Raw genomic sequence first — 14,202 nt, forward strand, 5'->3', positions numbered from 1 at the left:
GAGAATGCTTCTGACGGACCATTGTTTGCCGAAAGACCATAGACAAGTGCAAAAGGTGTTGAACGGTCTTGGATTAGGTTATGAAAAAAATCATGCTTGCAAAAACAATTGCATGTTATTCGACAAAGAGTATAAAACATTGGATACATGCCCTACATGCAAAGAGTCGAGGTTCAAGATGACATCTCAGAGCAGAACGACTAAGATCCCACAAAAAGTCATGCGTTATCTACCCCTCAAACCTAGGCTACAACGATTGTATATGTGGACTCATACTGCCGCAGACATGAGATGGTATAAGAAAAAACGGGAAGATAATGATGTAATGCGGCATCTTGCAGATGGGGACGCATAAAAAGAGTTCGATCGAACATTCCCCGAGTTTGCTGCTGATCTCTAAAATGTTAGATTGGGACTTGCCACTGACGGATTCAATCCGTATGGGGTTCTAAACCAACACCACAACACTTGGCCGATTTTCGTATTCTCATATAATTTGCCGCCTTGGAAATGCATGAAAAAAGAATACATGATGATGATTGTTTTGATAACTAAGGATCCTGACAGGTCAATCGATGTTTACTTAAGGCCGTTGGTTGATGAGGTCAAGGATTTATGGACAAACGGTGTGCGCACGTATGATAAAGCCACTGGGAAGATGTTCACTTTGCGGGCAGCAGTGATGTGGACTGTGAATGATTTTCCCGCATATGCAATGGTTTCTGGGTGGAGCACAAAGGGTTATATGGCATGCCCTGTATGCAAGGAAGATGTAACTTCTGGTTGGCATGCGGGAAAAGTTTATTATCTTGGTCATCGGAGATGGTTACCATGGGACCACGAGTGGCGGAAAAAGGATAAAGAGTTTGACGGGAACACAAAGCATCGGCTCAGACCTAGAGAATGGTCCAGTGATGAGATCTTGGAACAGCTTAACTGTTTGGATTTTTCTCCGTTTGGGGAAAATAGTTACTCGGACCGGACCTTTTACACATTTGAATTGGATGCACAAGCCTATGTTTTTTGAGCTCCTATATTGGTCGAAACTAAAATTGAGGCACAATCTCGACGTTGTGTATGTTGAGAAAAATTTCTTTAACACATTGATGGACACGATTCTAGATATCGAGGGTAAGACAAAGGACACGATCAAAGATCGTCTTGATTTGGAAAGAATGGGCATACGAAGAGGTTTATGGATGAAGAGGGACGGTGATAAAGCTAGAAGAGATCTGACATTTGTTTCCATGAAACCGAATGAGAAAAAAGATTTTCTAAAGTTTGTATCGTCGATAAAGTTTCCCGATGGATATGCTACTAATATCATGTGTTGCGTGAATATTGACGGGGGTAAATTTACTGGACTAAAGAGCCATGACTGCCATATATTTATACAACGCCTACTTCCTATGGGCATTCGTGACCTTTTGCCAGAAGATGTAGTGAAACCAAATATGTTGTTGTCCAGAATTTTTTCCCAACTGACAGCAAAAACATTGCGAAAGATAGACATTATTCAGTTGTGCCATGACATTGTCCAAGTACTATGCAAGTTCGAGATGATATTCCCTCCAGCTTTCTTCACAAGTATGATCCATGTGATGGTTCACTTGCCAGAAGAGGCATTGCTAGCTGGTCCTGTCAACTATCACTGGATGTATCCAATAGAAAGGTATATAATCCTCATCATTTGTTTATGCATCCTCATCCCACGCTCGCTAATTTGTATTGTTTCTTTTTATTTTGCCAGGCTTCTTGGAGAGTTGAAAAAAACATGCAACAGGGCGAAGCCCGAAGGATCAATTATAGAGTCTTGGGTTCAATATGAGTCGCTTACTTTGTGTGGAATGTATTTAAGAGATGTGGACACTGCTTTCAATCATCCTCAGTGCAAGGAGGTCTGAGAAATGAGAAACTTTCTGTTTTTGCCCAAAGCGCACGACCCTTTGGAGATCCGGTACGAGGAGAGTCGTTTTCCAAAAATGACATGGAGGTAGCGCATTGGTTCGTACTTAAAAATTGTGATGAGATAATGGCATACTTAGATGAGCATGAAGAGATGATGAAGCGAGAACATCCATCACATTTGTATGCCAAGAAACACCGTGATTTGTTTCCACAATGGTTTTTGGAATATGTAAGTTATAAGTGTTTTGTATTTGATGTATATATATATATATATATATTTTGTATCATTTAATGTTATCAAACTAACATGTGAATTTATTTGTATAATATTAGGTGAATAAGTTGAAATTATCGAATTCACCCTCTTACAGTGAAGAGTTATATCACTTGGCGTTCGGCCCGATTCACGCTGAATTATTCTCAGGTTGTCATGTTTACGGCATCAAGTTTTTCGAGACTGCATGAGATGACAAGTTGTGTATGCAAAACAGTGGTGTTCATGTCCTAGGTGGTGGCGAAAGTACGGACATTGATTTCTATGGCAAACTCACAACTTTCGTGCAATTGCTTTACAAAGTCCGATACCAAGTGGTCATGTTTAAGTGTTGATGGTTTGATACAAACCCAAATAGGCAGGAAAGTGTTAAAATAGACCATGGCTTACTATCAGTGAACATTAACAGAACTTGGTATGATGACGACCCTTACATTTTGGTAAACATGGCAAGACAGATTGTGTATCTAGATGACCCAAAAGCCGGATAGTTGCTCAGCAGATGGATCAGAGGAATGTGTATGTTATACCAGAACTAGACCCAACGGACAAGGACGTCGACAACGTCACTGACCAACAGTTGGAATCTTCCATGGAAACTAATGCAGAAACACTTCGAAATACAAATGTTATACAAGAACTGTTTCAGCTTCAAGGAGTGTCTTCAATCGAAATACCGATTCAGTCAATTACAATTGACCTCGGTGATCTTCCGCGATATGAAGTTCCAGTGGGCTCGAACAACGAAAGTGATGAGGAGGAGGATTGGGAGACCGAAAGTGATGATATCGTGGATAACGAAAGTTATTATAGTTCAGACGATGAATAATGCAATTCATTAGCGACTACCCATGTAAAACAAAGTAAATGAAATTTGTTGTAATTTAATTATGGTAGTGTAAATATGGCAATCACAAATTAAAATCAAGTTGCACACAAAACTTGCAATCACAAATTAAATTACAACATATAATACATAAGTTTAAATTTAGATATATACCTAAATTTGAAAACATATTTGAATCTGTCTATTTGATTTTCAGTGGTCTGTATGAATATAAGAATTATGGTTTTTCTCTTTTTTGTGTTTAAAATCTTCAAATTGAATGAATAAAAAAAATTGACAAAAAATAAATTTCAAGGTAACATGTGTAATTTTTATAACAATTATTTATAATAAAGAAAATAAAAAAATTAACTTAAAGAAAAAAACATTGCCAGAGGTTTGCGCGACGTAATGAGAACATCCACGTAGCGCAAGTTTGCCAGAAGCGTGATTTTTAAGATATAGTTTAAAAATTGCGTGACGAATATTTTCGTCGCCGAGAAAGCGAATGGTTTGTGCGACGAAAAATATACTTCGTCGTGCAACACTTCTTCGCGCAATGAAGTTAATGCTTACATCGCGCAAGTTGCGGTAAATTCCTAGTGAAAATACAACCTTGGGCGATGAAAGATATACTTTGTCGCGCAAAACTTCTCTACGCTACGAAACTATTTGTATTTGTCGCGCAAAACATATTTACAAATCACATATTTTTGGTGTTATTATTATTATTTTTTTAGTTGCTGTTAATTTTAATTTTAATTTTTTTGGTTTCTGTACATTATATCATATAGATGATAGGCTTCTTCATCAATCTATAATCATTCTTTTTCTTGTTTTGTACAATATCTATATATATCTAGTCTATGCCAAAACAAAAAGGAAAAAATTATCTTCATATGGTTTACTTATCATTTTTTTGGTCTTGAAATTACTTTTATGTTTTTAGTTTTGCATATTTTTTATAAACATGCAAACATAAATCCTTATTTGGTTGCACATTCGAACAAAATAGATGCCCTTCTTTTATTTTCTTTGGATGTATATGGTTTGGATGTTATTTACAAAATGTTTTTGTAAAGGTACTTTTTTTGTTGAAAATCTAGAAAAACGATAAACAACCCCCAAAAAAAACAAAATAAAGAAAAAAAACATTTTAGAACTCTAATAAACTCTTTTAAACTTTATGATAAAATTCTAACGAACACCATTAAAATCAATCTAGGAATTCAATCAAACTCTATGTGGAGTTTATAGAAATCAATTGAAATACTCTTATTTTAATAGAGTATTTTTCCTTGTATAAATTTTTTTTTAAAATTCTTATGGTATTTATTATTTTTTAATAGAGTATATTATTAAAAATATACTATATTAAAAAATAATAAACACCATAAGAATTTTTTAAAATTTAAATTTAAATTTATAATATGTATTAGAACGTATAAAAAAAAGGTAAATTTTATTTTATACTTATACTTGGACAGAGGTTTGTGCGACGCGCAAGATCATGTACGTTGCGCAAGGTTTATTAATTTAGGGTTTAGGGTTGCGCGACGAAAGAAAGTGTTGTTCGTCGCGCAAGGTGCACAGAACAAAGGCTTGCGCGACGAAACTATTAAATAATCTTCGCGCAATTTCATTCAGAACTTTCAATCTCTCCCCCCTGAACACTTAGTTGAAATTTTTAGGGTTTAGGCTTGCGCGACAAATATAGTTCCTTCGTCACGCAAAATGATCAGACCCTTCAATAAACCCTAAACCCAAAAATTTCTGGCGGCATAACAAACTTGCTCGATGGTTTTGTCCATTTGTTGCGCAAGGTGACCAAAATTTTGGCGCAATACACACCTTGCGAGACAGTTTTTGACACTCGTTGCAATGTAACAAAAATTTGGGCGGAAAACTACCTTGCGCGACGTCATTATTTTGTTTCCGTAGCGCAAGGTTGATTAAAATTGACCTTGCGCAACGCACTGTACTCATCGCCGTGCAAAATCCGTTAAATTTTCAGAAAAATCGCGATAGCCCCTTTGTCCTCACTTCCTCTCTCTGCCCTAAACGCCTCTCTCTCCGCCGTCACCTCAGCCCACCGATCCGTCGGAAAAAGGACCGGGCCGTCACAACCTTCGAAGCCCAGACGTTCCCCATCCATCACCATCGAAGGTGCCGTTGGAAATTGCTTAGTTTGACAGATTCTTTGCCGGCCTAGTTCTCTCTCCTTTGGCCACCAATTCCGACACCTAAGGTATGGTTTCTGGACTATTTTTTGTGCTCTAGCTGATGGTTGATTAGGATTTGGTTAATTGTATGAATAGGTTTCTGGAATTTAAACCCTAGGTTTTGGCTGGTTTTTGAATTTAAAATCTGGCCCCTTCCAGCCATTTTTCGGGGTAGGTTCGAGAACAAAAGTGCCTCTAATTGATGTTTTGAACCTAGGGTAGGAACCTTGGCCCTTAAAGCATCAATTTCGCGTGGAAGACTATGGCAGTGGGGCATTAGGTCCCAGAGCAATCCCCTATTTGTCACAAGCATGTAGGTGTGCTCGGATTTTAATTTGGTTACTGTTTGAGTCTCGAATGGATTTCGCCTATTGTGTGATTTCCAGGTTTGATATGTTTATCGGACCGTTGGATCAAACTCAAACTCACGTATGTTGTACCTTGTATTTATAGAATCGTGTAGGATTTGACGGATCGTGGATCGGAGTCCCTGATACTCTGAAATCCCAAACCCTAGGTCAAGCTATTCTTTTAATTAATTAGTTCAAATTCTTAATGATATTGTATGTGCTTTAAGTATATATTCGTAAATTTGATTAATTAGTATGTGTATTAATGAAATTGTGCAGATGTCAGACCTGATTAGATGTTGTAGGGCGGTGATGAATACATCGAGTTCAGAGCCCCCGGCTCATCTGCCGCATCGCTCCAAAGATCGATGGATCAAGTGCCGCTTGGTCTCGGGGTCCCGGACACCTGCGTCATCACTTCATTAGTGGCGCAGCCTGTTAGCGCTAGGCGGCGACATCGCCCGCCAGCACCACCGACACCACTTCTACCGACTGATCTGGTGCCTCGGGGTTACAAAGCAAGGTATAGATATGCTTCAACTGTAGTTCTATTTTTAATTTTTTGTATTGTGAATTATATAGTTAAATTTTTTATTTATTTAACATTAATGTCATATTTCTTTGCAGCCAAGAAGAACACCCGAGGGACGTGTCGGCAGCTGAAGACGGCGAAGGTCACCGGGTGACCAACATGTATTAGCATCGGATACGACGCACCCCATCAGGCTGCACCGACGGCGAAGTTGCATAGCTCCTCAGCCAACGACATTGGCCACGTCGTTCGGACCTATTGCCCGATGCAATGGAAGTCTTGGAAGGTCATGCATGACGAGATGAAGATGGAGGTTCGCGGCTAGTTGTCGATATGTATCCTACCTTTTAATTATTTTTCTTTCAAACTTTATATATTTCTATTACTTAATGTATGTAATTAATTTATTGCAGACGAAGTACAACTTAGAGGACCTCGACAAGGAGTTGTTGGCGTACGTCAACAGACTCTTCGGTGGGAGGTACAAGCAGTGGAAGAGCAACTTGCACCACCATTTTGAGGCGTTTGATCGCTCTTCAGGATGGTTGCCCGAAGGAGCTTGAGGGGCGGGAGGATAGTTGGGCGTGGCTCTGGGCTCATTTTCAGGCGCCCAATTATGTGGTATTTTTTAATAATATTTGTTTAATTATTACATATTTCTTATGAATGTTTATTTCAATTTTTTATTTAAATATTATTTAAATATTTATATTTCAACTCATACGTTTTATTTTTGTGTAACAGAATAAAGCCCAAGTGAATAAGGGCAATAGGAAGAAGACGACTCTTCTCCCCCATTCCGGTTCCAGGCCCTTCTCATATAGGATGGATGCACTACGGCAGGTAATAATAAAATAATTTATATTTAATTTTTAATATGTCATTATTATTAATTTATTTTTTTCATACTAATATTTTTCTTCTCTTGTTCAATTTAGAGGGGGTCGAAATTCCCAGAGATCGACGTCTTTGGTGACGTTTATGTTCGACCTGGGAATGAGTTGGCTGAGTCCTTTCATGTAAGTATTATTTAATTTTAATTCTTATGTTACGCATTCAATTATATGCATGTTTTAATTTGTATTTTATGTTGTGTTAAACAGACGACAATGGTGGAGAGGAGCCAGTTCGTTCTTCAGGAGTCCGCCTCCCAACTTCCTCCCAAGACTTCGATTGAGTCTGTGGATCCTCCACAGGATGCTGGATTTCAGATATTGACGGACACATTGGATCAGAGTCTTGGGAAGAGGCCGAGAACATATTGTCGAGGGATGAGGAATGCCCGACATAGGGAACCTAGACCCCGGTCATCGTCGCAGTCAAACAGTTAGGTGACAGTTTTGTCATCACAGCGGTCGAGCTTGGTCGATGTCGTTGATTCTGCAGCCCCTCGCTCGGTCTGGCATTCCAATCCCGAATTTTGATGCGCCGACCTCCGAGCCCGTCCACCCCGAGCATCCCGACCAGGCCACAGCCCCTGTAGACCCTCAAATCTCCGAGCCGCATATGCCAGACGACCATATAGATTTTGGAACATTATTTTATTAGTTTTTTATTTTCAGAATTATTTTTTTAAATATTTCTCTTGTAGTATACATTTATTTTATTTTATATAATAAATGTATTCTTTACAATTCATTTTTGTATTGCAATTTAATTTTATTACAAAAAAAAAAAATTTATTTTTGTACGAAATAAAAAAAACGTAATATTAAATTTAAATCATATGTATTAATTTTGCGTGACGAAATGTTTCTCGTCTCGCAAATTCACTTTTTAGAAAAAAACATAATTTTTTTTTAAATACCCATAATTTATGCTTGTGCGACGATGGCGTTCGTCGTGCCAACAATGTATGCGCGACAACTACTTTTTCGTCGGGCAAACATGGAGTGATGAAGGACACTTCGTTGAGCAAAAAATTGCGACACGAATCTCGCACGACGAAATTTCCGTCGTGCATTGTCTTCGCGACGAATACCCTTTCACCGCGCAAAGGTATGTGTGTCGAACATTTGTCTCATCCCTAAAACTTTTCTACAACGAAGGTGCTACATCGCACAGTTTTGCATGACGAATGCAAAAAATTGGTCGCGCAAAGTCTTTCTTCACAGTCTTTGCGCTACGGACTGTGCGTGACGAATTTTTTGTCGCGCAGAAGTATGTGCGACTAAATGTAACTTTGCGCGACCAATTTTACTTTGTCGTGCAAAACTTAAAATGTAGTAGTGGGAACTAGAAACATGAGAAATAGTAAGGACTGTTACCATACAATCTTTCAAACGGAGATATGCGAAGGTGAGAGATGTGGGAATGTGATTAATCACACATGATTGGCAGCCGGAACTGCTTCCCCCCCCAAAAAAATTTGGGACATCGGCAAAAAGCAACATAGAGACCAACAATATGTCGATATTTTCTTTCGGCAACACTGTTTTGTTTAAGAGTGGCAGTGCAAGAGAATTGGTGTGTGGTACCATATGAGGCGAGCAAGTCAGTGAAAGCACAAGAGGTATATTCACCACCCAAGTCACACTGAAAACATTTAATGACAGCAGAAAATTGTGTATGGACAAGGGTGAGAAAATTTTGAAAGATAGAAAAGAAATTAGAGCGACGTTTCATGGGATAAATCCAACAATAACAAGAGTAGTCATCAATAAAAGAAACATAATATCTAGCGCCTCCTTTACTAGAAATAGGAGTTGGGCTCCACACATCTGAATTAAATCAAATGGTGCTAAAGAAATAGAGGAACTTCTAGTAAAAGGTAATGCAGAAAATTTGGCAAGTTTACACCCACTACAATATGAAATGCCAGGATAATTGAAATTGCCTAAAGCTCCTGTAGAATCTAAATATTTCAAACAAGAACCAGAGACATGACCAAGACAAGAATGCCATAGGTAAAAATTAGACGACTTAGGACTCAGACAAAAAGATGACAAGTCAATAGACGAAGCCACCAAGGCAGGAATCTGGAGCGTCTCTAACATATATAATCCTCCCTCTCTACGGCCTGTCCCAATCAGCTTCTTAGAGTGAGGATCCTGTACATTACATGAAGTAGAAGAAAATTGAATAATATAGCCAGAAGCACATAATTGAATAATAGAAATCAAATTCAAGGTGAGTTGAGGAAAATAATAGACATCAGATAGACATAGGCCAGAAGTTGTGATAGAGCCGATACCAGCCAATGACATTGGCAATCAAAAAAGAAATTGATGTAGACAAAGAAGACAATGAAGTAAACAATGACATATCACTAGTCATATGATGTGTAGCGCCTAAGTCAAAGACCCAAGTGGATGAGAATATACCTAAAGAAGATGAGGAAGGCAAACTTGAAGAATGGGAAATCATGGAGGTTGATGGGTAGAACAAAGCTTCTGAAATTGCTCTGCAATAAGCGACACTGTAGGACTAGCAGAAGATTCGCATTGGGATGAAACAGCTGCAGCTGTTGGAGATCGTTTGGATGGGAAGACTTGCTGTGGTTGAGACTTCTTATTAAGGAGTACAGGACATTGAGATTTCCAATAATCTTTTTCTTTGCAAAAGGTGCATTCATCAGCTGCAACTCCGGGGCGTGGCATATTTTGTGAAGGAAGAAAGGACTGGGATTGGGTGGCAAAGACTGTCTGGTTTGGCAAAGGAATAAGACATGTGTCAGCATGAGATGTTAAGCGAACCTCTTCAGCTAATAATTCATTGAGAACAGAATCACGAAGAGCTTCAAACTCATCTCGGAGAGCCATGAGAAATTGAACAAGGCGCTGCTCTTCTCTATATGTACAATAAAGATCAATAGAGCTAAGTCCAGAAGGTTCAGTCAGTGCAAGTTGATCCCAAAGTCCAGTCATAACATTATAAAAATCTTGAATGCTTTTATATCCTTGTTTGGTGGCTCGAAGATCATTTTCCAACTAATAACGTTTAGCAAAGTTGGATCTCTTGTAAAATCTTTCTAAGTGTTCCCAAATTTCCTTAGATGTACCAAATTTTGCAAGTTGTATACCGATCGAGATGTCCACAGAATTATTGATCCAAGTGATGATTTTAAAATTTTGCATTTGCCACGTACTCAACAATTCAGCATACTTTTCTGCTTTTTTAATCAGATGGGACAACAATATTGCCAGAGACATAATCCCACATTCCTTTTCCCATTAGAAAGTTCTTCATAACATAGGCCCAATAAAAATAATTACTGCCATGCAATTTGACACTGATAGCTGGAAGAGAATCATCTTTTTCACTAGCCATGTGCAAAACAATATAGAAGAGACAAGAACCAAAAGCAGTGGAAACCAAAATAGATGAAAAACCAAGAAGACAAGAGCAGCCGACAGCAAAAAACGCAGTAGCAAATCAACAAGGAAACACAACAACACGAATCAAGAAGGCATAAGGGAGGAAGAACAAGCAGCAACTCAAGAGGATCGCTCTGATACCATGTGAACAATTCAAGCAGAAGCAGAGAATCCCAATATATTCACAAATCAATAGGATAATAAAGCTGCTGTACGCTTACAATATATAGGCATATAAAGATGCCCTAGATAAGTAAAAGACCTCACTACCCTTAAAAGACACCGACTCAAAGATACATTAATATTGGCTATACAATTGTCACAGATGAGATCCCAAAGGGTGCAAATAAACTTAGATATGGTATATTATAATACATTGCACAGAGTTGTGGAGAGGAGTAGGACATAATTCAACTGACTGTGGAAAAACGCAGTTCAATGGGAACAGGAAGATGAAGTGCAAGAGCAAGAAGTTCAACGGGGAGAGGAAGGGAAGTTGCAAGCAGCTCAACCCAGTAATCTCTTAAGAAAGGCTAAGCCCTATAGGGAAAGGCTGCTTTCTTTATTATGATTTGGTTCATTACTTTGAATTCCTTGCTTCACTAATTCAGATTTTCTTGTTTTCTCTGAATTGTAGGCAATTAGAGGAGGTTTGGCTAGAAATGGAGGGACTCAACCTGCTGCAAGTAATGTGGGATCAAAATCTCACTCTGTTTTTGCAATCTAGAATACACTTATGTTGTCTGCTTTGTGAAAATATTTTGAACTCAAAAGTTGTATGAAACTATCTTTGTGCTCTATGTTTTTGTGCTCAGTCTATTTGATGGTTTTGAGCTTGGTGATTTTGTGCTCAGTCATGTTTTGGGTTTAGTTTAGGGGTTTGAGCTCTGTGATTTGAAGATATCATTCAAGTGGAACAAATTGAGGTCTTAATGGATCAGTTGTGCATATTATTTGCAACCAAATTCATGTAATGCAGCCCCACGTTGATACCACAACCAATGGTCCCTTTGGTGAGGATATTCTGAAAGAAGCACTAGGTTGGGTAAAAAGTTACAAGAAAATTTAATTGGGGACTAATTTGATATTTGACTAATAGAAAGCAAATTATTAGCAAGAGATAATACAAGAAAAGTCAAATTCAGAGGCAATTAGGGAGAACGTGAGAAGACGCTTGCCCCAATTACGAGACAAGAAGTACCATTCCAACTGCAGTCCTGTGAGGTTCAGAAATAGCTTGGGAAGAGGGAGGGGAATGTTGATGTTTCGCTCAGTTAAAGATGCAGAAGGAGTGAAGAAAATAAATGGTCAAAAGAGCTACAGCAGTTTGACTGGACTTTGCTGCTCGAGCTGAAGTACGTACAGGCGCTCGAGCGGCAGAGCGTTACTTCTCTCCTAGACCTAGGCGCTTGAGCGCCTGCTTGAGAGGCAGTGCTCAGACTCGAGCCGAAACAGGAGCTCGAGCGGGACACGCGAATCCAGTGTGTATCCTTAGCGAATTTGGACATATTTTCTCCTAGTTTTGGAGTCCTTCCATAATTGTACTAAAGCCATATGACATATAATATATATAGGCACTTTAGTGCTAGGTAATTGTAACGCAAGAAAGCTAAGGCATCGAATTGGGATTGAGCCAAGGGTGAGAGAAAAGAGAGCTAAGGTTCATGAGATATCAAAGGGTTTACTTTGTGGTTTCCTGTGTGCTTTATCTTTGTGTGGGTTGTGTGTGATAGTTGCGTAGTCCATCAACGAAAAGGTTTTGGAGTGTTTTCGTACAAAAGAAAAAAATCACACACACAGGTACAATGAAGACTTGAACCCAAGTGTGAAAGCACACCAAAATCTTGAAAGCACACCAAAATAATGAATCTCTTAATTACAACATGCGCCAACAATGAAATCTTTTCGCTGAGCCGCACTAAGCACTAAAACATAGACACCAACTTCTCATTTACACAACAAAATCAATTATTTCTGCTCAGCGAATGGAAAACAAATGATAATTTACCAGTAATAATGATAATCAATTTTATTTAAAGAAAAAGGAAACAAACTATGTAGTAATTTTGCTAGTCTTACCACTAGTCTCTCCTCTTGGCCTTTCTTTACAAGAAAGACTTTTATAAAATGGGGATATCACTATTTTGTTATTTCCAACCAATAATACTATGACACACGTGTTAACAACTTCAACATAACATAATATTATTTGTTGAGAATAAAAAAATAATATTATCCCCATTGCAACTAAATTTTTCTTCTTCTTCACGGGTCAAGGCAGACACATTAATTTTCTTCACCGTGTGTAGAAAAGAAAATGTGTCCAAATTCTAGCTCTACTTGTTCTGGCAATTTAGGGGATTTTAATAATACACATTTCAATGGCCCTACAGTTTAGTACAGTTGCACATTTAGACTTTAGTGGCATATCCTGTGCTGTAAATTCTATCTCTGTTTTTTCGTGGCAGCTTCTTCTCCTAGAGTGGCACTTTCTACATTGGCGAAGGATGTGAATGTTGATCTTTCATAAAAAACGATTTGACAGAAAACAAGAAATAAACAAATAGATAGAATTGAAAAAAAAAATTCATACAAAAACAAATGAAGTAATTTGATTTGTTTTTGTTTTTTATTAACAGAAAGAAGGATGCAAACTCAGAACCTCTTAAGTTGAAATCAGTGCTGATCTTGATTTTCTTCGGAGGTAAACAAGCTTCTTATTTTCTTTAAGTTTTTCATTTGGCCAAACGATAGAAATACTCATTGATCTTTTCTTAAAGTCGAATCTTCTTATTTTCTTTAATTTTAAATTAATATTTGGTCACAATAAGTGTGGTTTGTGATTACTGCAATCAAATTAAGTGTGGTTTACTTTGCATGACAGGTCCTTCTGAGTGCCTAAGTTGTCACTAGTGATTTTCTAGGTCTGCAAGTATTGATTGCTTACTTTGTGTGTGTGATTGTTGCTAGTCTATGACTCTTAGTTGACCAGTCATATTGTTCTCAAGTTAAGCTAAGATTTGTGTAATTGGTAACTATGCCATTATAACTAATTATTAATTTTCAGCACTCGCAGGTAAAGTAATAGAAACCACTTGATTCCAAATGGATTTGCTAACGTGAGAGTGTTGGATCTGTCACGTGAATAACGTGGACTTGATAACATGTTAATATTTAAGAGAAACTGAAGGAAAATTAAGACCAAAAAATACTGAAGATCAAGATTTTCAATCTAACATTGTTGTTGTTGTTGTTGTTTTATTTATTTTTATTTTTTTAAGTTATGAAGCGGAGGAGGATTTTCTCACACACATTATCAATGTCCCATGAGTTGTTCGAACCTAAAGGCATTGCCATCAAACACTCTGTTTTTATATGAGTACAATTTGGCTCTTAGCCAGGCTAACTGACTCTAACTAAGCCCAACTTATCAGCTAACTAACTTTGATAACACTTCATAAGCAGTTATCAACACGTGGCCTCTATTACTCCAACATTTGAGAGAATTTCCCAAATTAATTCGGTAAGTTCAAGGTTAGTGTAAAACTTACAATTCTTGACGTACAAAATATTCATATATTTCACATCGAATTCCTTTTCTAATTCATTAGTATTAGCTATGAAAAGGATATATGGACAAAACGTAGTTAGTAACTTCCCAAGAATTGGAACTTCAGATTTCTTAGTAACCAACTGATAATACTAACGAACGGAATAATCTGTTGTGTCCTTACGCTACAACGACAACACATATTATAACATGAAGTAATTTGA

General features: G+C 37.8%; 1 pseudogene; it reads left to right on the top strand.

The window, feature by feature from the left end:
- The first annotated feature begins 6,901 nt into the window (after positions 1 to 6,901).
- LOC148914827 (uncharacterized) lies at positions 6,902 to 7,447 on the top strand (annotated as a pseudogene).
- Positions 7,448 to 14,202: the final 6,755 nt, after the last annotated feature.

Source organism: Prunus mume, linkage group LG8, assembly GCF_029339155.1.
Source record: "Prunus mume cultivar Tortuosa linkage group LG8, ASM2933915v1, whole genome shotgun sequence".
NCBI lineage: Eukaryota > Viridiplantae > Streptophyta > Magnoliopsida > Rosales > Rosaceae > Prunus > Prunus mume.